Below are 26671 nucleotides of genomic sequence, written 5' to 3'. Positions count from 1 at the left end.
TCTTCTGAAGTTTGAATTTTGGTCGTCCTCCTGCTGCATGTACGATAAATAAATTTGTTTAGAAGGTTTATGTAAAGGCAAGTGCTCTTCTTACTTTAAAAGATGTATTTTGGGACCTTTAGAAGTTGAAAATTAAGTGAAAACATTTTCATTTCCTATGGGATATTGCTACCGATATTGTGTTATATGACCTTTATTTTATTCTTAATCTATCTAGACAGTTAAAATTAAATGAGATTCTATCTTGGCATTGATAAATGTTACAATGTATCAAGATTTTTTTATTATTATTATCCCCATCAATTCATATGATACGCTTTTTTAAACTTTTAACAATCTTCAAATTCATTGTCGTAATTGAACTTATAATTAATAAAAAAGTTTTTGTTTCTTATCATCCCACATATTATATTTGTTTTTATTTATTTATTTGTTTTTATCTTGGTAGAAGTACGTAGTTTGTCTAATGTGAGTTTCTAAAGGAGAAAATTGAGATGGCTTTCAGGGCATTTGGAGTTTGAATTAGTTTAGACTTAGTCGATATTCTTAGGGCATTATGCTTTTTCGAGGTCCTTATGCGCGTGCCCCCACAAGAGTGCCGACTGGAAATAATGTTTCTATCGATAATAACTGTACAGAGTTTACTTTTTTGGTGTATTTCCAGAAAAGTCACTGAAAGATCTATGAGGATAGGAAGGGAAAACAAAGGAGGTTATGGAAATTGTTCCTTTCTCGAATTCCCCCCCCCCCCCAAAAAAAAAGAGTTGTGTGATGGTGTTTTTTAACTGCGTTTTTTGATAGGGATATTGAACTACATTAGATGATATTCAATTCATTAAAAAGTAATTGGCTACGTTAGGCAGTATTCAAATTGTTGTATTGCTCACTTAGACTAATCATGGCAAGAAATAGAATAGTTTCCAGTGCTAGAGCTGTGAAGATAACTTTATTGGTGCTTTCTTTTTATATGAAGTACCTAAGTAGTATGTATGAGGAAAGAAAAGCAAAAGGAAGTGAAAAGATAGGGCTGTTGTGATATTGCCCAAAGATTATTTATTGTGGGTGTCTGCTAGATCAAAGTTAATTTATTTTCTCCATTTTGGAAGAAGTTGACCTAAGTAAATATAAAGGCAGTGTGTGCAAAAGCACACTACGGAGGTGAGGAGGGCATGCCATGATCTAGTATGAGGTATATTTATCATCCTAGTTGGCTTAATCGATAGATGGGTCAAGTTGTACAAGTGCTGCTTATTTTGAGATTGGAATTGACTGAGCAAACATAAATGCTGTTGTTTTTAGAGTTATATTTGACGGTAGAGCTTCCTATGCATTACTTAGATTCTCACTTGTCTTGCTGGGTGTCTTTCTTTTGCACTTCATATGTCTTTCTAGTTCTTGAATTCTTGGATAGCTTTTCAGCAAAAAAGCCTCCCACTCTATGTTTCCACTTCTAGTACTTTCTTTAAAGATATCGAATAGATTTTTGAGATCAGATGATCTTACAGGCAAACAGGCACCCCTGTCAATTCTTCCAAAACAGGCACCAATGGAGCAGGTTTCAAGTAAATTTTCCATATTTTCAAATCCATTTGTTATTGAAACTGGGAAGAAGCACATATTCCGACTGGATTTTGCAACTGCTTTCTGACTCCTATGGAACTCTGATCCAGGAAGTCCTTGATCCCTTCGATATTAGAATTCCCTTGCTTCACCTCTTTCACTATGTGGCAATTCCCGATTCTGGGAGGAGATAAAGAGGATGACAACTGAAAATTATGGTTTAGATAACAGTTGATGTTGATGGACATATTTGATTTAACCTTTTCCCACTTATAAAAAAGTTTACCCTTTTCTTGTTAGAAATAAATTTGCTGAACCCAAGCCTTCACAGATGAGAGGAAGCCAGTATGTAAAGATGGTAACTTACTTTTTTTATTGTGTTGACCTTATTTTGATTGATGTGCCTGATAATTTATCGAGCTTACACATAAATTGGTGCTTCTGGGGATCTCTCTCTCTCTCTCTCTCTCTCTCCTCTGATTTATTTTCACTAACAATTTTGGCAGTACACATGTACACTAATACATAATGCATTCCTTTTTTTTCAAGTTTTTGAACTTTTACTTCTTCCAATTTAATTGAATCAGAATATCTGAAGAATTGGATGCAATTCCATGGAGCCTTGATGTCTACTTTCCTCAAGTCGCTAGAGTTGGTGACGGGAAAGTTCATGAAAGAGTAAGAGAAGTGTGGCCCCGTTATCAGAAGGAAACACTTGCTAGGGATCCTTATACAAATAGTGATTCTAGTAGATTTCAGTTGCCATCTTATGAAAGGGATCATCAGTGTCTTGTATACAGAGACATGGCAACTCTACCAAGAGAAGAGACTCCTCGGGACTTTTACCCGGCTGGAAAGGACTATCGAGCTTATGGTCCTCAGGGAGAGCACCTTCTAAGACAGCCTGACCTTTTACATATAAATGCTGTCCCCAAAAAGAGAGAGACTGTTCAGGCCGATTCTCTCTACTTGAATGAGAGAGTACCATGCTTATGGTCTTGGTGCTAGATGTGAAACGCCATCCACTGTACCTTTTGCAACTGCAACATCTGCTACTGGTTATCATTATGGTGTTTCATCAGGTTCTTATCCTATTGGTGGAATGCACCCAATCGAGAGTGCCAATTTACGCGGGACAGAAACTGATCAAGTGGATAGTTTATACTCCACATATGTTGCTGATGCTTTACTGCACAAAGACAAGACACATCATTATCAGGCTGCCCAGCCTGAAGCGGTGCCTGTGCCAGTTTCGTCTCGGTACTCTTTTGCTGGTCTATCATTCCTACACCACTGACTGAATTTGCATCTTTAACATACGTATCCATTTGTATTTGGACTTCTGTTTATTGGCACCTGATGTGCATATGAGGCACTCTTCAGTTGCATAATGTATGGATGAGGGAACAGTTTTGGGTTCCAAATTTGTACAGAACTGTGTAAGCGGCATTTTGGTACCCATCAAATTTCTTTAGTGTTCAGTGGGAAAAAAAAAATCAGAATTCTAGCCAAGTCCAAAATTTGGCTAGAATGTTAACTTTTGGTTATAGTATCAACTTTTGACTAGGTGTGTCCACATTGGACTAGCCATCTTAATGAAAAAATGCATGAACCTTGAATGATAGATTGAGATACACTGGGGATTGCTTTGTGCATCCCTTACGTGCATGCGGATGAGAACATTGAGAAGTTAAAATAATAATAAAAAGGATTTGCCCTCAGTGGAAGTATGCCACATCACAGGCTGGCTGCAGTATTATACAACGAATGTTATTCTAGCATGTTAGACCATATACAATCACAATTATTCGTAACGTTTTCGTATTATCATCAGGAACAGAGATGAAAATGGGCAATTTAAACCTGATGGAAGAAAGAAGACCCATTAAAACTAAGGCGAATGAAAATTTGTTCAACATTATGTAATACTGATAAGAAAGAGGTCGGCATTACATGAAAAGGAAACAAAGCACAAGCACCCAATTTTAGATCACAAATACAGACCCAACGCAAAGGTTTGTCATTTATTTAGAAGAGTACTCAGGAAGTCCTTCACAAGCCTACTTGCAGGAGATAATGCTACACACTAGATGAACGGTTTTGGGAGCAGCAGTTCATCCTTGCAGACCAATAATACCTGCACAAAATTCCGAGGTAATATTAAACATCATGCGAGCAGAAGGTAAAAGACAAGACAAAAGAATATAGAAAAAACCCACAATGCAGATTTTTTCATAGATCAAATAGACATTATATGCTATTTTGAAAGAGAGAGAGAGAGAGAGCGCATTGGTAACACCTTAGGACTAAACTGGCTAGAGCATACTAAACTGGTGCAGGGTGGTGTTTAATTAGGCAATTTCAACATAAGTAATGCTAGATACAGTCTTAAGACGGTTAAGCCTCACACACTCCTCCTTTGGAAAATAAATAGTGCCTGTTTGCCTACATTTTTCAAAGGAAGGTGTGTGGGGCTTGCACACCCTAGAACTGTACAAATCATTTCTCTTTCAAACATATAAAGATTTAAAAGGACTATGACATTCTTGTGCACAAATTTTATGAGCTCTCATATGCTGAATATGCCTTTTGTGTTCTTCAACGCAATTCTTGATTACTTGCAAAATAAGTTTTACAAGCTTTCAAATGGTACGTCGGTTTAAAGATCTAATTGTAGAAATTTAATTGATACTCCATGAAGTGGTATACTTGGCTGCATAAGTAGCAGGAAGAGATTTTATGGTTTACTGGAAGCCATGGAGTGTTTACAAATGAAACGTGCCCAATGTGGCATTTCACATAAAAGTGTGAAAATTTTATTCCAGTGTTTGAATGATTTGAAAATCTCGAGATGTATACTTAGTTTCTGTTCCTACGTCATCAGCTGGGACTTCATCAGTTTAATTTGATTTCACCAAAAAGCATGGTTGCAATAAGTAGTTCACAATTGTGTTTTTGTTGAAATGGGCACCACATTTTTTTTTTAACTTTTTATTGGTTCAAATTGATATCTTCACATTAAGAATCGCTAATCTTATGTTAACAATGTAATTTTTATAAAAAATTTCTGCCACCCTAGAATATGTAGCAAACTGTGCCTTAAATTTGTTTGGGAGTTGTCAAATCATAAGGTTTCTATAGTAATTGGAACAGCAGGGAGTCTTCGACTCTTAACTTTTCACTCAATCCCAATTTCAATGATCGCTTGAACAAACAGTTCCTATTGTGTTTCTGCACTGACAGAGTAAACTTTGTTGGTAATCATATAGTGGTTCTTTGTAGGGTTGTTGGGACATATGGTTTTCAGCCTTCTACCTGAGAGTAGCACACAGAGGAGGTAATTATAGCAGTCTGGGTTCTAGTCTAATTGGCACCATGTGATTAGAAGATAAAGTGATGAGGTCTCTAGAGGATAGTATTGTTATTATCATTATTTCCTTTTCACCAGCTGTTTTGGCAAACTAATCGAAAGGGTACATAGAACAATATCCCACGCAGATAATATAAAGATAGTTTGAATCTCTTTTAAGACAATTTCTATATATAGATGATACCATTTATTAGCAATGCAGCCAATTAGATTATGACTTCTCTGACTGATGGTATTATCAGTGATTTCAAAGCGACCAAGCGATCCGAAAATCTCCTCTTCAAAGATTTTTTCATGGCACTGTGCTGCTCATTCAAAATATGGCCATATTCATGGAGTCAGTGGCATGTCCCCATTCTTCTTACGGCCCTCCAAGCTATTAAAAAATTAATTACTGTCAATCGCTCCCAATTCATGCTGTAAGACAATTCTAGACTCATACAGCAGCAAAAGCAAGAGCAGCTGCCCTCTCAAAGCATCACCCTAACCTTCTTTCTTGGTGGTTAGAGAGCCATCTGTGTTTGGTCATACCAATCTATAGGAGGATTTATCCACTAGAAATGTATAGTTGCTTTTCTCTTGAACTTTACCTGTAAGTTCACTCGGCAGAAAATTCTCTGTTTGAAGCAATTTCATCCGGACTTTTAGTACTTACCTATGCTTAGAACTGATAATTCCCACTCTTCTGTTTTGTGCAATCTTTGAGGAGAGACCATTACATAGCAGAGAATCATTCCTAAAAATGAAACTGTTCTTTTCTTGTGCAAAAAAGTGATAATTCTCTTATCTGACAGTTTATATTCAGTATCTGTGTGATTGCGTTGGGTGGACACCTACTCTTTAGTTTTAGATATTATTTTGAAGGCATATTACTAATTTCTTTGGTGTTAGAGGATGGAATGAGAGTGATATATGCATCCATACTCGACAGTTTACTCTGTCTAAGTCACTTTGTATATTATTTCTTTGGCCAAATAATGTACACGAGTCTTTTCAATAAATTTTTATTTTGTTCACCATGTTTGTATCAAATACCCTTCTGATTTGGATTAAAGCATGTTAGGCCTAGCAAATAAAGAAAAAAAGAGTTTGAGCTATTGGGTTTTATATTACCATCTTATTGTGACTGTAAAATTCTGATGCTTGATCCAGGGGTTACTCAGTTCTTCAAAAAATTGGATATTGGTTCGCTGGATATTGGGGATTATCTAGCTACTACATTTGCCAATTTTCTTTTTCGAGTAACTTTGTTTGCTGTTTCATTCTGACTGTATTGATCCGTTATTTCAGCAATCGGTGCAATATTTGCTGCCACGGACTCTGTATGTACATTGCAGGTATAGCAGATATCAGCATGTTATCATGTCTTCAATCGGATAAGGTATCTACACTTCAAACCTGAACTTTCGTGGGATGGTGCAGGTGCTTAATCAGGATGAGACGCCTTTACTCTACAGTCTTGTATTTGGGGAGGGTGTTGTAAATGATGCAACATCAGTGGTACTTTTTAATGCAATCCAGAGTTTTGACCTCAATCATATCGATTGGTTTGCATTTTATTGGCAACTTCTTTTATTTGTTTCTCACAAGCACAATGCTTGGGGTGATAGTAAGCCTCTCTCTCTCTCTCTCTCTCTCTCATAGATTCATATGTATTAATGCACGTGTGTTATGCTACATGTGCCATTCTCCTGCGGTATGACATCTCTTTCCCCTGCAGACCGGGCTGCTAAGTGCATAGATCATCAAAAAGCTGTATTGTGGAAGGTACGTTTGTCAGAATTGGAATGATCGAGTCAGTTGCTTTTACTGGTATTGCAACAATAGTATTCCATTGTTTTTTTTTTTATAGGTAACAATACTATTCCATTGTTATTATACTAATGTTGAAAATGGACCTAGTCTCATAATAAGAAGATGCTTTGTTTGGTCTTTAGATCGTATGCTAGGTTTTTATTTGTTGAAAGTGGTCTGGTGACACCTAATATTTAAGGTCTCCTGATTTGGCTTCTGAAGAAACTTTTAACCGAAGGAGGAAAGAAGTATTAGAATCATATACTAAAACGAAATTCTGATAATACAATTTTTCTCATGATTTAGGCACTCTACAGATCGTGAAGTTGCTCTTATGATGCTCATGGCATACCTTTCATATATGATGGCTGAAGTAAGATGTCTAATAGTTTAACGGCACTCATTTCTCTTTCTATGCTTCAAATGCTTTATGTAGACGGCAGATTTGATAGATTGCTAATTATTTTTCATCTCACTAAGATGCTACTGTATTTAATCTGTTATGCAGTTGTTCTATTTGAGTGGCATTCTCACGGTATTCTTTTGTGGGATTGTGATGTCCCATTACACCTGGCACAATGTGACTGAGTGTTCACGAATCACTACCAAGTAATTCTTCTTAGAAGCTATCAAGCCATTTTAACCCATTTTTCATATGTAGAACAAAGGTCAATTTGTCATATACCTAATGCTTTAGATTTTCCTTCAAATTATCACAGGCATGCTTTTGCAACCCTTTCATTTGTTGCTGAGATCTTTATCTTCGTTTATGTTGGAATGGATGCCTTGGACATTGAAAAGTGGAGATTTGTCAGTGGCAGGTATTATCAGCATAAGAGCAGACGACTAACTAGTCCTTTTAGTTCCAAGCTCTTAATATGTTGAACCTTATATCTATTAGTAGTAGTAGTAGCAGTCTATGTAATTTTTCAGAAAAAATGTATGATATAGCTGCCTTGCTGAGACATTATTTATTGCTCTAACATGCAATGCTTGATTTTGCTTTTTGCAGTCCTGGAACATCTGTTGCAGTGAGTTCAATACTGCTAGGTCTGATTATGGCCGGAAGAGCAGCCTTTGTTTTCCCCTTATCATTTTTAATCAACTTAGTTAAAAAATCTCCAAAGGAAAAAATCAACTTCAGGCAACAAGTATGCTTTCTGTTTCTTTTGCAGCATAATTCTGTTTTTCTCGTACTTCATTGATGTACCAAATCTCACCACCATATTTATTGTTGTAGGTGGTAATATGGTGTTGCTTTTGCATTAGGATTGCTTGCGATGTTGTATGAATGAGTTTTGCATATGAAATTTCAATGTTCTTGGTAATGGTAATAACACTTCATATTTGTTTCTGGTCAGGTGTTTGGTTTGTTGACTAAACCTCTTATAAGGTTCTTGCTTCCACATCCAAGACACACAGCCAGATTCGTCTACTCCAAAATCTGTAAGTGTGCCTTTTCTTGGAGAGGGGCAGGATTCTGTGCCTCTTCTTGGAGAGGGGCAGGATTCTGAGTTTGACCTTCCTGAAATTATCCGACCAAGCAGCATACGTGCACTCCTGGCCACTCCTACACACACTGTTCATCGGTACTGGCGTAAATTCGACGATGCCTTCATGCGCCCCGTATTTGGTGGCCGGGGTTTTGTTCCCTTTGTTCCTGGGTCACCAACCGAACGGAGTTTTAATCAAGGGCAATGAGAAGGCAGCCAAGCAAAGAATGTAGAATGTGTTGTCGGTTGCATACATCTTCTAGACAGTAAGGCACCACATGCCTTTGAACCAGCTTGTGAAATATTTGCTTCTGCACTGGGAATATCTCCGCGGGAAGGCCCAGAGAGCATAAAGGATGTGGATACAATAGGGTAGCGAGATGGCTGTGCACCATAATCTTTTGAAACTGCTGCATATCATGTATAGCTAATCTGATTGTACCAATAAAAAATAAATCATTTAGAGCTGATTGTGTTTGCCCTTTTTTTTTTAATACGTCAATTGACATCGTGGTTATTTTTGTGATAATAAGTTGTTGGGTGTTGTTAAGTTCTTTTTTTTTTTTTTTTTTTTTCTAAAGTGACTTCATTAGTGAAAATAGCATTACTACAAGAGAATAGATCATGTTACAAACCATTTCAGGCCATATCAGATCAGGCTTATAGTGCCTAATGCAAATCTAATAAACATGGTGGGATTTCTATCAGAGAGATTTTTCCAAACTTATTGTTGGAATATGCCCATTGCACTATTGAATGCGCACATCGATTTTGTGATCAATGTATCTTGACTGCTCTCTATTTTTCAAGTTCTTTTAACAAAAATCTGGTATCTCTTGCTACCCCTTCTGATTCCCAGTTGCTTGCTTTGTGGGGGTGTAGTTAAGTTATTGTGATGCCTGCACTTTTAGAGTGCGTTTGGATGTTGAAGTGAGTTGAATTGAGTTGAGTTAAGTTGATAAAATATTATTTGATTATTATTTTTTAATATTATTATTATTTTGAGATTTGAAAAAATTAAATTGTTTAGTATATTTTATATTAGAATTTAAAAAGTTATAATGATGAGTTGAGTTTGATTTAGAAACCAAACGTACCCTTAAATGAGTTTAATTTTCTCATGACTAAAGAAAGATTGTCAATGATATTTGGACAAGGGCTTACGATGCTCTCGTACTTCGTTGTGTGTAAGTGAGATGTTTGGTTCACTGGTTTTTCTAATAAGATCTAGCATGAAAAAATGCATGACCCTTAAATGATAGATTGAGAGACACTGGTGGATGCTTGCTACATACCTTACGTGCATGCGGATGAGAACATTGAGAAGTTAAAATAATAATAAAAAGGATTACCCTCGGTGGAAGTATATTCACAAAATTTGCAGTAGCTATTTATATGCCCAGGGGCATTTCACTTCATTTCTCAATCCTATATTTATTTGTATTCTAGCATGTTAGACCATATACAATCACAATTATTCGTAACGTTTTCGTATTATCATCAGGAACAGAGATGAAAAGGGGCAATTTAAACCTGATGGAAGAAAGAAGACCCATTAAAACTAAGGCGAATGAAAATTTGTTCAACATTACGTAATACTGATAAGAAAGAGGTCGGCATTACATGAAAAGGAAACAAAGCACAAGCACCCAATTTTAGATCACAAATACAGACCCAACGCAAAGGTTTGTCATTTATTTAGAAGAGTACTCAGGAAGTCCTTCACAAGCCTACTTGCAGGAGATAATGCCTACACACAAGATTAACGGTTTTGGGAGCAGCAGTTCATCCTTGCAGACCAATTATACCTGTACAAAATTCCGTGGTAATATTAAACATCATGCGAGCAGAAGGTAAAAGACAAGACAAAATGATATAGAAAAAACCACAATGCAGATTTTTTTCATAGATCAGATTTTTTTTCCGGTGCTTTTGCTAAGCTCGTGTCCCCCTACATATCAAATAATTATATTAAGTTAGAAGTGGCAATGATTTTTTTTTATAAGTAAACTTTATTAATAGGAAAAGGCTTAGCTCAAGTATACAGGAATTTTTTTTTTTTTTTTTTTTTTTAAAAGTAAAAAATTTATTAAGCACAATGTAATAGGCAAAGCCCGAGTACACAGGAAGTATACGCACGATAAGCCTAAGTACCAATAAACAACAATGAGGGATGCAAGCAAATCATGAAAACTGCCCTCATTACAACTAAATACTCTGACGCCCAAGAGAATAATGTATTATAAAAAAAATCTCTTCAGCTCATCCAAGGAATGGCTCCTGGTCTTCAAAGCACCTCTTATTTCTCTCCATCCACAAACACCACATAATACAAAGAGGAATAACATCTTCCACACAGCAGCGATGTGAATATTTCCCCTAATACCTGTCCAGCACTTCAAAATTTCCACTCTGCCAGGCATAACCCATACCACACCAGTCCTGTTAGTAATCTCATTCCACAAGAACCTGGCCACATCACAAGTAACAATAGATGATCCATTCCCCATTTTTCTTGGATGAGCTGAAGAGATTCTTTTATAATGCTTTATTTTCTTGGGCTTCGGTCATTAGTTGTAATGAGACATTTTTCATGATTTGATTGTATCCCTCACTAGTGCTTAGTGGAATGTAGGCATTTTTTGTGTATACTTCTTATGTACTAGTGCCATGCCTATTCTTATCAACAAAAATTCTACTTTTACTTAGAAAAAAAATTTGTTTTGAAGTTTGTAAAAATTGTATTATTTTTGCATTTTATTTTAAAATTTGTAAAAATTGTACTGATTTTTGTATTTGAATAATGATTAAGTAATGATTAGATGAAAAAGTAGAAAATTTGAAATTGAAAAATTTTGTGTTTAGAGTGATGCTTGGGAATGAAATTATGAAAAAATTTGAGAATTATGATAAGTTTTGACAATTTTGAGAATTAGTTCAAATGTGCCCTAATGCACCTTTTCTAGAATAACTTCAACAGCACTTGGGGAAATGGGAAAAATTCAATAACAGAAGTCCATATTAGAAACCAATTCAAAGGCTTCAGACTTGAGAGTAACATCATTTTTTTAACCTCTGACAAACTTGAAAGGGGATATCAAAATCTCAGTTTTCTAATATTTACCCTAAATATCTAGAGCTTTAGCTTAAAGTGGTGACCTTTACCCCCACAAAAACAAAAACAACATAAAAGCCCTTACTCTTCTTGTTTACCAAGTAAAACAATTTATCAACACAGATGCTCCAATTGTGACTTAGTGGTTTACATATAGTTGGCTTTAATCATGAATATACAGAAAATAAAACTAAAACAGAACGATTTCAAGCATTGTGTTTCAAGAGTTTACCCTTGCCAAGATCATCCTGATCTCCATGGACAACAACAGCTCTTCCAATAATGGAATTTGGTCCAGAAAGTGGAATCTGCAAAATTGTAAAATACATCAGTGAAAAGTAACTAAATATATGTGCACAAGTAAAACTTAAACAGAAGATGAAACACACCTGCTTGTCAATTATTGTGAACTTGGCTGTCCCTGTATGAAAAGAGATACCATCCATTAGTGCACCACTGTGTGTCAGAACAAAATACATACCCATCTTAAGCCTTCTTATCAGGTAACTAACAGCAGAAACAATTTGCTCTGCATATTATTTTTTGGTAGAAGACTGTAGGCACCATTAGACGCAAACTGCTGGGAAATCAAAGCAGCTTGCCTGGAAGGTGACCCGTATTAACAATTGATGTTTGAGAAGGGTCTCTTAAAACGGCTAAATCCTATGCCATTTCCCTCTTCTCTCCCTTCTCTTTTCCCATCCAAAAAATAAAAAATAGCAATAATTAGAAAGAAAAAAGAAAAAAGAAAAAAAAAAAAGAACGTTAGAAGTTCGGTAAGCAGATTGTTGACAGAGATCGAAGAAAGAGATCTCACAAGGACTGGCCAGTTAACTTCTATGAGCCACTGGATTTGGTTACAGCCACTTTGGCAAGTCAAGATCAAGGGTACTCATAGAAGTGTTCACCTTTCCCTTGGTACATGTACCGGTAGCCTCCCCCCAACAAATATAAAAATCACAGATAAATGAAAAATACTTGGTTGCAATGGAGTTAAGGTAGAGTAAAATAAACAGAAGGGCAGCTATAGTAGATGACTCAGGGAAGAGAAATGGAGATAGAACTAGGAACTTAAACACTAGCTGCCGCTGGCTTTTCATATAAAGTTGGGCGGGCAAGAAAGATCTCAGCAGCTCATCCTCAAAGTTGGGTTACTCCCCTGCATATTATAGAACATGATAGAGTCCAACGATTGGGAAGCTGTCAACGAATGACCAAGGGGATAGAGGTAAACACAGCACATACAATCATCACCAACAGTGACATTTCCAAGATCACCAGCATGCCGATTCTCATCCTCAGGAGCACCATGCTCTTTGCCAGCAGGATTGAAATGTGGTCCTGTAAGCAGGTAGATTAAAAATAAAATTAAAGACAAAAGGGATTAATGTGGAGCAAAGTGGGGTTTACTCTGCTCTTGGACTGGATGCTTTAGATACGAAGAAATAAACATCATCTCTTTGGACTATACCAGTTGACATGCAACCATTTGTTGTGTCCCCAAGTGCATGAACATGGAAGCCATGGAGACCAGGCTTAAGGCCAGAAATATTTCCAGTTACTGTTGTAGAGCCTGAAAATTTGAAACAAAATGTCTTTCAAAATGTGAAAAATAGAGACATCTACATTTGCTGGATGATCAGACAGGATTTCCAAATTACCATCAGCTTCTTGGGTGAAGTAGATAGTCCCACTACACCCTCATTGCTGCCAAGAACAGCCACAGCATTCACCATCGTTTAATGTGTTCTAAATGAAACAGCTTATTAGAACTATATTACATAAGACGACCTCAAAATGGAAAAAGGAGGACAGACAAAGGTGGAAAGCAATACAATCAACCAAAAGGTCTACTAGAACATAATTAAAAATCAAAGTATGCTCTCAGCTATGGTAATTGGATTCATAAATCCCTCCCTTCCAATGATGTTCGGATAGCCAAAAAGGAGGTGCTTTTTCAAAAATAATGCAAGATAATCCAACTCTTGACTGCTTATTTCTTTTTGCCGGAAAACCTTTTCTTTGAAAAGAAAGTCGAAATTTTCATCGTTTCGAAGCTAGCAAACAGGTTTACCACACACACACATACATATACATAAATATATCCACACACACACACACACACACACACATATATACATAAATATATCCACACACACATCACTTGCTTTCACTGAAGCTAAAACCCTAAAACCTCAAAGGAGAATATATATTCAAACAATAGCTAGAAAACTCGATTCCCAGGCACAAATTTAAATTTAGATTATATATATCCAAAAGGCCCAATCGAGTAGAATATTCATTTTTTTTCCTACTCAGAAACAGCAGTAAATGCAATATATTACGAGTCCACACTCCAAAGTCCAAACTACCGGATAACAGAAATTGCATAGGCACAGAGTATGAAGCTGATGCGGCTAAAACTGAAGTCGGAAAAAGACTACCCAATGTACCCATTATCATTTCTCTCTTAATTTCCCCAACCTTCTCAACATCCAACCAAAGAGTACAACATATACTAAACAAAATCAGATGGGAAACAAAGATCATCATTATGTAACACACCTAGCGCAAGACCCGATGAAGCTGTGAAGAATAACACTTGGCAAACTTAAGTGCAAACTGTGAAGAATAACACTTAGCAAGCTTAAGTACATACTCCTTATGTGTAAATATTTAACTTCCTCAGTCGAATCGCCCCCATAAATGGAGTACTACCAAGAAAAGGAGCAACCTTTATTACGAATCAGATGAAAAGAAACAAAACCCAGACAACGAAAGAACAATATCAACCCACGAGATAAAAATCAGGAGTGAGAAAAAAATACAGGGAAAGAGAGAACTTCGAAGCTCACCCCAGAATATCCCTTGAGAGCTCAGCAGAGAGGAACAATCAAACCTGAAATCAGATAGAGGGAGAGAGAGAGGGCCCGGGCCGGGGGCGGGGGGCGGCGGGGGGTGGGGAGGCGCGGATGATCCAACTTAAATCGGGGAAATTTACAGTAAATTGAGATGACAGTAAAAAATTAAATAAAAAATTATTTTTAATATTAATATTATTTTAAAATTTTAAAAAATAAATTATTTATTATATTTTAAATAAAAATTTAAAAATTATGATTATTAAATTAGATAAAATTTTTATATCAATCCAAGCCTCTACTTTAAATTGCATTGAAATTTGAATTGAATTGAAATTAATTATGTTTAGTCTAATTTAAAATTAAGTCTAATATTTAATCACTTAATTCTAAAATTATTAAACTCATCTCAATTTAAAAGAGCAATGATAGATACAGTCTCTATTTGGAAACTGCAATATAAGCGTATCCCTCTTAAAATGATGTTTTTTCTCATTTAATAAAGAGTTTGCACATATAGTCCCCAAGTAGGTAGGGTTGAAAAACCGAACTATCGGTTCGGTTTTGGGCCTAAACTGAAACCGATAGTTCGATTTTCCTGGGGAGACCAATCTGGTCTAAACCTGCCGATTATTAGTGGAAAATCGGCCGATTCGGTTACCAGCCGGTTTACGGTCGGTTGGTCGGTTTTGGGCCTATTTGGACCACATGTTTTGGGCCAGTTTGAACCACTCTGTTGGGCCATTTTAAGACCCAATCCAACCTCTTTTTAGGCTCAATTTGTTATTCAAGATTATCTACATTTAGACTTTTTTTGTAGAATTTCTTTTTGCAATTATTAGTACAATTTTTTTTTAATTTTAATCATGTCATGTATATATTATTAGTAACTAATAACTAGTACATATATACTACTTATATTTTATAGTCTTATTATCTTATATATTAAATTACTAATTAGTAGATAAATAAATAAAAAAACTCCACTAGATTATGTTTAATACACATTACAAACAAAACTAAATTGTCTTAAGCAAGTAAGAACAAATAACAATTGTTCTTGAATAAAATCTAAAAAATCTTCATTCTTCAATTGCAGTCTTCGACTCTTCAATCATCAATAGTTGTGATGTATGATGCTCCTAACTCTATAAGAAAACACCAAATAATCAATATTAATAAATTAAGATAATGAAAAAAAAATTAAATTAAATTATAAAAATAAATGAATATGGAAATTGAATGAGAAAAACACATTACCAGATTCTACTACAAAACTCTCAACATTATCCATGGAGTCTCGAATATCAATTGGCGTTGACGGATGTCGCAATCAATTCTGAGTACAAATAAGTGTCTCAACAGTTATTGGAGCTAAGGAACTCCGAAAATGATCAAGTACACGACCTCCTGTACTAAATGCGGACTCTGATGCAACCGTGGAAACAGACATGGCTAACACATCTCGTGCAATTCTCGCAAGTATAGGATAGTTAAGCTCATTCACTTTTCACCAATTCAACAAGTCAAAAGATTGACTGAATGTCTCACAACCATCTGATAAATACCTGTTAATCTCTGTTTTGGTAGCTGTAGATCCAGAGGCAGTCGATACTAGCAACCACTCATAAAAAAGTTGTGACTCATAATTGTCTTCAGCATCATTTGGAAGGGCAAATGACGGAGGGGAAACATGTTCTCTGCTACTCAAAGAAGAACCGAACGTCGCATTATACTCCGCATATATGTCTGATAATAATTGTCTCACCCTCGACAACAAATCTTCAGCCCAATTGTGATTATAAACTTTTTTCAAATGAAAAGTAAGAAGCCCCAACTTGCTACGTGGATCAAGGAGAACTGCAATCAACAACAACAAATTCATCCTATCCAATGAACCCCAATACTTATCAAATTTCATTCTCATGCTAATGGTCATGCTCATCAAACAAGTATTCTCACCCTCACACAGTCTAACCAACTATTTTTGGAGCCTACAAATCTCCAAAAAACTTGTGTTTGCAGTGACATATAAAGAACCAGAAAATCGACAAGTGGCATCATAAAACATCTTCAAAAATTTTACAAAAACCCGCACTATCTCCCACTCATCAGCTCTAGAAGGCCCAATGTTTCCATCCTTAAAGTAAGAAAAAAAATTGTAGTTCTCACTCTCCATTCGCCAAAAGTCTTTTCAAATTTCTCAACAGCCTCTAACATCATGTAAGTTGAATTCCATTGGGTTTGCACATCAAGGCACAACATTTTTTTACAATTAATTTTTTCTTTTTCTACACATCTCTTAAACTTGTCTAATCTTGCAAGGATGAGCGCACATATCTAACCGCATTTCTAACCATTGTAATGGCATCATCACACTCCTTAAGACCCTCATTCACGACAAGATTCAGAATATGAGCACAACATCTCATGTGCATATACTTCCCTTCCAACATATTCTCTGTCAAAAAATGTCTCAATATGCAATTGTATTATCAACAATAACAGTAAATATCTTATCAATGCTCTAATGAAGGAGGCACGATTCAACATATTTTCCAATGGTATCCCCTCGATGATTAGGGATTAAACAAAAATTAATGATTTTCTTCTGCAATTTCCAATCACTATCAATGAAATGAGCAGTTAGGCACATATAATTAAGATTTTGTACCGATGTCCACGTATCGGTAGTTAATGAAATCCTCATTCCCCCATCTTTAAATAACTTTTTAAGTTTGGCTTTTTCAGATGTAAATAGTTTCATACAATCTCTTGCAACCGTCACTCGACATGGCACTTTAAATCTAGGTTCAAGCAACCAAATCATCTTCTTAAATCCTTGCCCTTCAACAATTCTAAATGGTAATTCATCGAGAATTACCATCTTCGCAAGCGTCATCCTCACAGCCTCCTCACTATATTTATGGGTTACAAGATTTCTTAAAGAATTATCAGTCTCTCCAAACCCCTTCGAGGATACCTCACCTGCCAATGTTGTTTGATATTTATCTAAAGACCCATGTTTATGAGGATTTTTGAAACATGAAGGTAGATGGTTTTGCATGGTTGAAGTTCCGATCCTCTTCGAGTGGCAAGCGTATATCTTGCCACAATAATTACACTTAGCCTTAGGATCATCTACGGAACAACCATCAACTTTTGTAAAATGGTCCCAAACAATTGACGGATCATTCCCCTTCCGTTTCTTAGGAAGTGGACAATTACTACTATTAGGGGCACTTGAAGCCGGGGGTTTTGGTATTTGGGAGTTCGAATCAAGATCAATTAGACTTGACGAAGAATCCATCTAACATGTAAAACCAAGAAAGAACAAAAAATCACCACAATTGTCAATTACATAGCAGCTAGTTTGCAACGTGGCAAACATCACAAATCTAAGATTCTAATCTACATTTTAGATCGCTCATAAATCTCACAAATTATTTTACTTTCAATAAATTATGAACATTTATTATCAATAAACATCACAAATTGTTTATAACACATCATAAATTTTACTTTTAATAAACATCACAAATTATTTAAAACACATCATAAATTTTACTTTCAAATTTCAATAAACATCACAAATTATTTTATTTTCAACAAAAGTTACAAAACTGTCAATCTATAAAATTGAAATGCACACTACATCTTCAAAAACCACCGATTGTTCATTGTACAAACTACAAAATCTATAAAACATCTTCAATCTGTGAATGCACCAAACCAGAAAACACAAACAGGCTCTCGGGCTGAAATACTTATAAAAAAAATACTTATAAATCTCACAAAAAAAAATACTTCTAAAACATAAATGTTGCAAAATACTTATAAAAAATAAATAAATCTCACAAAAATTAAAATCATATGGTTCAATGGTTCATACCTAAAAAATAAAATGGAGGCTCTCGGGCTGCGCCGTTTGCTGGAGAAACGTTGAGCGGTGGAGGTTGCGCCGCTACTGAACGGTGGACTGGACCACTGGGCGTCGGTGAACCGTGAGTGGAGTGGAGGCAATGACGCTGAGAGTGACGAGTGAGAGGCGAGAGCCTGAGTGGAAATCGAAGAGAGAGGGGGAAACTGGGAAAGAAACAGGGCTGGGATTAATATGCCCTACTTGGAACGGCGCCGTTTGGCCTATGCCAAACAGTGCCGTTCCCTTTATTTTTTTTTTTCTAACCTTAAGATGCAAACGACGATGTTTCACTTATTTAAGTGAAACGGCGTCGTTTAATGAATGAATATATTTAATATATATATATGTATATATGACATCGGCCGGTTTTTTGGTTTTTGGCTGGTTCAAATCAAAACCGAACCGGCCGACGCCGGTTTTGATAAATTACCACCGACGGTCGACCGGTTCCCTGACGGTTTCGGCCAGTTCCGAGCTTCCACGGCCGGTCTGAGTTGATCCCTGTCGGCTTGCCGGTTTTTTGTACAACCCTACGAATGGGGATTGCAAATAGAATTTCTCAACTTAAAATCTCTTCACATGTGGGACACATAACTTTTTTCAACTCAACATCTCTTTATAGGCGAGATCTACAATCGTTTTTAACTTTCTATAAATACATCTAAATTCATTTTAACATCTAAATTCATCTTAGATAAGTCACACAAAACTCACTCTACCGTATCAACTAATTATCATTCATAAAATATTCAACTCATCTCAATTAAATTCAACATCTAAACAAGACTAGTGAAGCGGTAGATGGCCACGTATAACACAACTGTTCATTTTTTATCATCAGTAGACGAGTGGGCTTAACTTTCCATCATTTGGATGGGCTTTAGGTTTAAACCTGGTTTACTTTTAAAAATCATTTCATTTCTTTTTAATAAATATTTTTAAATTTTAAATTTTTAACTTTTAAATTTTTTTACAAAATTATAACATAATTATTATAATTTTTCTAAATTTTTAAATAAAACATAAAAAATAATCTAATTTTTTTAAATATCAAAATAAAATAATATAAAAAATTATATTTTAATTTTATAATATTTTTATTCAATTTTTATTTTCATATATCTAACCAAACGAGGCATTAAAAACCCTTGTGAGGCTGCTTAAATTTTTGTACAATTGACACTTTATCTTCTCTAACGCTTTTATAATATTAATATTTGTAGTCAACATGAATGCATCAAGCTAGAACAACCATATTTATATGGAAAACACTATGTCTACAAAAAAAATTTATCGAGATTTTTTACAAATTTTTTTTAATTTTTTTTAATTAATAATTAATTAAGTGTTTTTAAATGAATATGTGATTTTTTTTTATTTTTAAATAATATTTAAATAGTTTAAAAAAATAGTGAAAGAAAAGATAAAAAAATAAAAAAAAAGATTTTGTGTATTCGGTAGAGGATTTCTGTGGAAATCCTCTGTGGACTTAGCAATGAAACGTTGCTTACATAATTAGTATTGTTAATTCTAGCACTTTAATTTCATGATAAATGCATATTCTCATATATACATCAGTCTTATTATATATTAATTAAGAATAATGATAGAATTATTATCTTAGTATTATCCATCTACTAGGGCTGTGCATAATGGGCCTTCAGCCCGACCCGTCTGAAGGATCCGAAATTCCCAACCCGTGAAAGGCGGGTTCATCGAGTCAAAAGTGGAAGACGGGTTTTAGGAAAAATAACCCGTCGAATTCGAAAATGTGCTACGAGTAACAAACCATTCCTCTTCTAGATCGGTGTGGTTTAAAGCAGAACCATCAGTGTTAAGGTTACACATCAAAGACCACAAGTGCAATTCTAAGAAGAATTCACCAAACTAAGCAACACCCATCAAGTTTAAACCCGGAAATCAAGGCAAACATATACCTCAAGGCTCAAACGACGAAGAAACCCATAGCTCAAAACCCAGATCTCAGCTCAAAAAGAAAAAGCATATAGAAACAAGAACAAAGACAGTTTGTTTTTTCAAAAGAAAAAAAGAGCACAGAGATAAATCACCCCATGAGATTAACGCGAAGCTGAATGCTGAGTTTGACAAAGAGCTCGAACATCTATCCCAAATCAACGGCATTCCCGTGGGAGTAGAGCAAAGTGGCCGATGCCTTGTGATTCTCGACGTGGATGGCCATGATGTCATTTCCTTTACGGTTCCGGAGCTTGAGGACATCCACGTTGATGCCGTCCCTCGTTGGGGCCTCGGGAATATAAAATCGATCGCCACGCGTGTCGTCCTCTATCACAGTGTATGACGGAGGGCTTGGTGGGAAGAAGGCGAACTTGGCGGCGATTGAAGACGTGACTCCGCCCATTCTGTTATCATCGACGGCTACAGCTCATAAAGCCCAAAACCCCTCAGATCAGGCACCTAGACAGAGACGGAGATAGAGACAGAAACAAAGGACAAAAGGTTTTAGGGGGGAAAAAACCGAAGACCCGACCCGCACAGTACCGGGTCGGGTCGGACCGAGTTGGCACGCAAAACAGTTCCGGGTTGGGTTGGACCGGCCCCAGACCGGGTTGGATGGCATTGGGTTGCAGCCCTACCATCTACTACTATTTTTTTATTTTACTTAATGATTAAAAAATTGAGTATTAGTAAAGTTATATATATTTTTAAATTTTTTCTTAATGATTAAGGATGTTAAAAAAATAATTAAAATAAAATGATAAAAAATAAAAAAAACAACTTGAAATGCACTTGGGTAGTAGATGGACAGTGACCTTATCACTACCTATTTTTTTAATAATCAAAATTAAAATAGTAATGTATCCCGTCATTATAAAACATGTATTTTTTACATGCTCAAAACCTTAGAGTAGATTTCGCCGCCTCCAATTATAAACATGCATTTAGGCTTCTTCACAATCTATTCCCAAGATACAACAACGTCGATTCCCATTAATCTCCTCGTCGGTGCACACAAAAAGATATTCTCGAACCCGATATAAAATAGTTAAAGCCCAAAGAAAAAAAGATAAAAAGAAGGAGGAAGTGTTTCTCTAATTTTTGTAAAGAATTTGGAGTTAATGAATTTGTGGGTGGGTTTCCTATTTATAGAGAACTAAAGGGCACTTGTGAAAAGTCACAACTATAATGAAATGATACTTGTGAAAAGTCACAACTTATTTAAATGAAATGGTACATGCGAAAAGTGACATTACATAAATGAAATGGTATTTGTGAAAAGTCACAACTTATATAAATAAAAGAGTATTTGTGAAAAGTTACAACTAAAATGAACGAACACTTTTAAAAAGTCACAACTTCTCAAATATTAGAGAATATATTGAAAATATTTCTAATTCACCAAAGGACACAACCCTTTGTTTGGTTGGGAAGCGGTTAAGGCTCATATCTCCAAGAAGCATACATTAGTTCAAGTACCAAGACACATTTTCATTTAAATCTAAACAACTTAACTAATATATTGAACAAAGATAATGGTTCACGTTATTTTTACTTTATATCAAATATCTTAATCATTTCTAAGTTTAAAAACCAACATATTCATCCTATTCTTGATTATGTATTTTTTAAAATTAGAATGTTTTGTTATAATGGGGCGGGTTTAAAATAAGATTTTCAAACAACTCAGGTTGGATGAACTTTAAGCTTAATTAAAATGAAGGAATACTTAAAGAGAAATTTTTTATGCAGTTCCATATCAGAGGACTGGACGTGCACGCCAACGTGGCAAAAACGCCCCATTTTACTAAGTTGGGTTTACAATGTCGTCTTGCTCGAGATAGATCTTCTCCTCGTGATGACTTCCCCCTTCCTCATTTGGCTGGTCTTCTCTTTATGAGAGATTGCTCTTCCTTCCTCCCTGAGACCGAAGTTTTGCCCAAAAGAGTAATTCCATACGTCTGAGCCCAGCCCTAACGAAGTGGTGCGAGGGAGTGGAGGAGCTGCTTCCGCCCAAAATAGTAATTCTGTCTGAGTCCAGCCTTAACGTCGTCGTGCGAGGTGGTGGAGGAGCTGATTCTGCCCAAAAGAGTAATTTTGTCTGGGCCCAGCCCAACTTCACTCCATCTGAGCCCTAATTTCACTCCGTTCGTGAGATAGGTTGATTTATGATAATTTTGTTTTATGGCAATGTTTCTCTGTTATTGCAATGTGATTTTCCAGCTGAGCAATTCGAATTCTTTACATATTTAATTAAGGCATTTGGCATGCTTTCTGATTTTTGTTGGAAATCAAGGCATTTGGTATTCCTTACATCTTCATACACGTTCCAGCTGAGCAATTCAAATAAGAATAGATTTTTAATTACTGCATTTGTTATGCTTTCTTTTTTTGTTGGAAATTAAGGCATTTGGTAATTTTGTGTTTGATTTCGAATTGGAAATTAAGCTAGTTGGTAATTCTGGAAATTAAGGCATCTTTAATTACATCTTCATACACGTTTTTGTTGGAAACTCTGTATTGAGTTTGTATTGGAAATTAAGGCATTTGATAATTTTGGAAATAAAAGCATCTTTAATTACATTTTCATACACGTTTTTGTTAGAAATTCTGTGTTGAGTTCGTATTGGAAATGTCGTGCAGTCAAAGTTGTAGTCCAATTGTTTGAGTAAATATGTGAGAAGGACTCAGTTTCATGAAATGTAAAGATCTCTGGGTTTTGCCAATCAGGAGATTTCATGGGTTCATTGATTACTTTAATCCAGATGATTTCGGAATATGGTTTGCACCTAGCTTCCTAATCAGCCAATGCATGTAAAACTGGATCATGTTTTATGTTTTAAGTTTTGTTTTCCTGCACTCTACCTTAATATATAAAGGAGGCTGTCCAATTTCCAAAAACTAATGGTGTCTATAGGGACCTCAACATGCTCTGACCATGCACTTTTTGCCACCACTCCTGTGCACATATTTGCCTGTAGTATTTGACTTTACATTCTGCTAGGTAATTATGATACTATCCGGAAGTTGACTTCCTTACATTTCAACCATACGTAATTAAATTAAATAGATTTATGAAACAACTTTGCATAAATATGACAAGCAAATTGAATGCATTTTTCCTCTTTCTCTTGGCACGGGTCTTGGATTGTCTACGTAAATTTTATGGCTTCCTCATAACCTTCTTTACTGTAGATGTCATCATCTTCGATAGAAGCCTCCCTTTACCTCCAACAATGCGAAGACTCAACATTTTTTTCGAACTTCCCATTTCTCTACTGTAGGTACCAATATTCACAAGTACATGTTGTGTCTTGGTTTTTGTGTAACTCAAATTCATAGCCAACAACTTCTGTACCATATCCATTGAATCATGACCGCTTTCAGCTGCATTTGTAGCGACTTCGTAGCATAACTTCATCAAATTAGCAAACCTTCTAGCAGCTGATTTACTACTCAAATCATCATAACTGCTTCGAATGAGAGCATACCTATGCTTAATGTCATTCTGCCACCTGTCTATAATGTACTTTGAAGGCACCTATCGATCATCATTGACTAAGAAAATAGCTAGAATGTGTCTACATAAAATGGCTCTCATCCTTTACATCTCAAAATAGTAAGAATGTGTCTAAATAAAATGCCTCTCATAAAAAATTAATTTGACAAGCGTTATAATTCTTTAATCATGAAACATTAGTAGTAAAGAGAATCATAGTCTAATCATGAGTAATATGGCCGTTCAATCCACATGCGGGCGCGCTTGAACCACAGTCACAAGAATTTGGTGACGAGTTTCCATGACATGGGTGGACCATAGTATTATGCAACAGTTTTAAATATCTCATCAATGATGAGTAAAATAAATAAAACTATTATATTTTTATAACTTTCACTTGTTACATCTGAAAAATAATCAAAATAAATGATTAAAAAATCTCAGTACAATAGAACAATAGAAATATTGAAGGTGAATGCCTAAAATATCACTATTCCAAAAAGGTTATGAATTAAGAAACTCCAGTAGGTAAAGTTTTCCACACAACTTAGGAGAATGTTGATCGGCAAGAAATAAGAATAGAAGAAAAAAGAGACTGATAATGGAGAATGCAAAGTAGATAGTCTATTCCTGAACATGTTTAATAATCAGGTAATAACAATGGGTAAGAACACCCAGAGTCTTAACACAAAAAGCAATCCACTGATCACAACTAAAGCATATTCTTCATCTACACAGCCCCAAGAAAACAGGTTCCTTGAGGGAAACAAACTATGTCATATCATGCTTCTCTAATTCACTTTAAAAAATAAATCAAACAATATAAAACACTGATATAGAAGGAAAAAAAAAATTACAGCAGTGGGAAATTGCCCTTCTTTTTTGCTAACCTTTTTTTTTTTTTTTTGGCATAGCCAAATGATGATTTTGAAATGCTAAATTCAGATGAATGTAGGTAGTTTCTTCGGAAGACAATGTCATACTTACTTATCATCAGGAAAAAAAAGATAAATTTATGAACTTAATAATTTGCAAGCTAAGCTAGTTCAAATATATCAGTATTATTAAAGCCAAAATTGAAACCAAGAAAAAAGAGTGAGAACAGAGCAACTACCTAGTTGGTAGCAACTTCATGGTGGAGGAGATGATCTCAAGTGGCGTAGAGGCCTCTTATCGAGGGTGGCAGAGGTCTCAATTTTTCTCGTTTGATTTGGGTCGAATTTATCGGCTGATGATGGTGGAAGAGTTGAGCACGATGGCGGTGGTGGAGGAGACAAAAAAAATCTAGATCGCGCGGGGCTGCTAGCGGCAAAACGATTTTCTCTTTTGCTTTGGGTCGACGTTACAAGCTGATGGTGATGGAGGAGATGAGCACGACGCTGGTGGTGGAGGAAAAATCTGGGTCTCGCGGGATGAATAGCAGCAAAATGATTTCTGATTTTGAGTTCCTTCTCTTCGTGAAAGGCTGAAAGCAGCAGGAGGTCAATTTGGTCATTCGACCTAAGCTGATATGGACAAACAACAAACAATAGCGTACGTGGGGATTGCTTAAGCGGACTGTACCTAGCACATCTCGTAATTAAATAGATCAGTAGGAAGAGAATAGAAAATGAGTAGTACGGTGTTACTCAAAATTGGATAATTATAAAGAAAGAAGATTCTTTTACTTAAATTTCATAAGTTCCCCAATGTGAATGCTTTTATAATTTGGTAATTGTTTCGGTGATCCCATTCTGTCCCAAGAAGTTGCTAATTTGGTGATTCTTTCGGAGAATTTGTCGTTTGGTATTTGTGAGCAATGATAGCCTTACAATCGAATTACACTTTATTTATAATTTATTAATAAAATAATATTTTTTTAAATTTCAAACACATCGAATCAAAATCAAATTAAAATAAATATATCAAAAAATATTATTTTATTAGAAAATTATAGAAAAATTGTAAAGGAGTAGTTGTTTTATCATTTATCTTTGTCAATATGACAATAACACCACGCAACGGACACAGCAACAACTAGGTGTGTAATTTTGGATTGAAAAATCGGACCGAATAGGACCCGTTGGGCCGGTTTTCCAATCTGGAACCGGTTCTTTATTTGCACAAACTAGTATGACCCGGTTCGGTTCCGATTCCGTGGTTTCAGGACCGGCCCGATTGGAGAAAAAATAAATAAATAATAATATTATAGATATATAAGTTTTATACAAAAATAATATTATACAAAATATTTTATATATATAAGTTTTATATATAATATATAAAAAGAAAAAAATCACTCAAATATTGTCACTAAGTTTTGATAAGTACATAGGACATTTGTAGTTATACTAATATAGACTATAGTTATAGTTATACTAATATGGTTATACTAAATCACCATAACTAATACTAACATATAATTAATACTAATAGTCTAATATAGACTATAGTTATAGTTATACTAATATAGTTATATTAAATCACTATAATTAATACTAATATATAACTAATATTAATAGTCTAATATTAATACTATTATATAGTCTAATATATAACTATTATATAACTATTAATACTATTATATAGTCTAATATATTATATTGCTATACTAATATATAACTAATACTAATAGTCTAATATTATTACTATTATATAGTCTAATAATCACTATAACTAAATCACTATAGTCTATAACTATGTATTAAATGTATTACAAATATATAAAAATTATAATTATCATTTAAAAAAAGAAGAAGAAGAAGAAGAACCATCTACATAGAAGAAACCAACAGAAAATGGCACCGCTTTCTCTCCAAATCTCCAGAAACAGTCTAAATGACACCGTTTAAACTTCCAAAAGGCAATAATGCCAATAAACCCTAAAGGCTAAAATCAAACCTCACTCTCGTCTCTTCCTCGCCTCTCTGCAGACTGCCTCACTCTCTGCCTCGCCTCTTTGCCCCACTCTCGTCTCTGCCTCTCTGCCTCTCGTCTCTGTCTCGAACTCTCGCCTCTCTTCCTTGCCTCTCTGCCTCGCCAGTTGCCGCCTCACCTCTCTTCCTCGCCACACAAACCTTCGGCCTCACCTCACAGTAATG

At 35.4% G+C, this 26671-nt stretch overlaps 1 protein-coding gene, 1 long non-coding RNA gene, 1 other non-coding gene and 2 pseudogenes across 8 annotated transcripts in view; 3 read left to right on the top strand and 2 right to left on the bottom strand.

Annotated features, from left to right (window-relative positions):
* The window catches only part of LOC121262410, a 168335-nt gene that overhangs the window by 29296 nt on the left and 112368 nt on the right, over positions 1-26671 (top strand). The window lies entirely within an intron of this gene.
* Positions 598-3019, top strand: LOC121262424. Its single transcript, XR_005940098.1, has 2 exons — positions 598-1348; positions 2719-3019. It is a non-coding gene; the product is annotated as an uncharacterized LOC121262424 (long non-coding RNA).
* On the top strand, positions 7043-8425 carry LOC121262418 (annotated as a pseudogene).
* Positions 8277-13081, bottom strand: LOC121262413 (annotated as a pseudogene).
* Positions 12093-12198, bottom strand: LOC121263884. Its single transcript, XR_005940371.1, has one exon. It is a non-coding gene; the product is annotated as a small nucleolar RNA snoR109 (small nucleolar RNA).

The sequence above is a fragment of the Juglans microcarpa x Juglans regia genome, chromosome 4S (assembly GCF_004785595.1).
Source record: "Juglans microcarpa x Juglans regia isolate MS1-56 chromosome 4S, Jm3101_v1.0, whole genome shotgun sequence".
Taxonomy (NCBI): domain Eukaryota; kingdom Viridiplantae; phylum Streptophyta; class Magnoliopsida; order Fagales; family Juglandaceae; genus Juglans; species Juglans microcarpa x Juglans regia.
The sequence above is the reverse complement of the archived record's forward strand: the minus strand, read 5'-3'. Positions and strand labels throughout refer to the sequence as shown.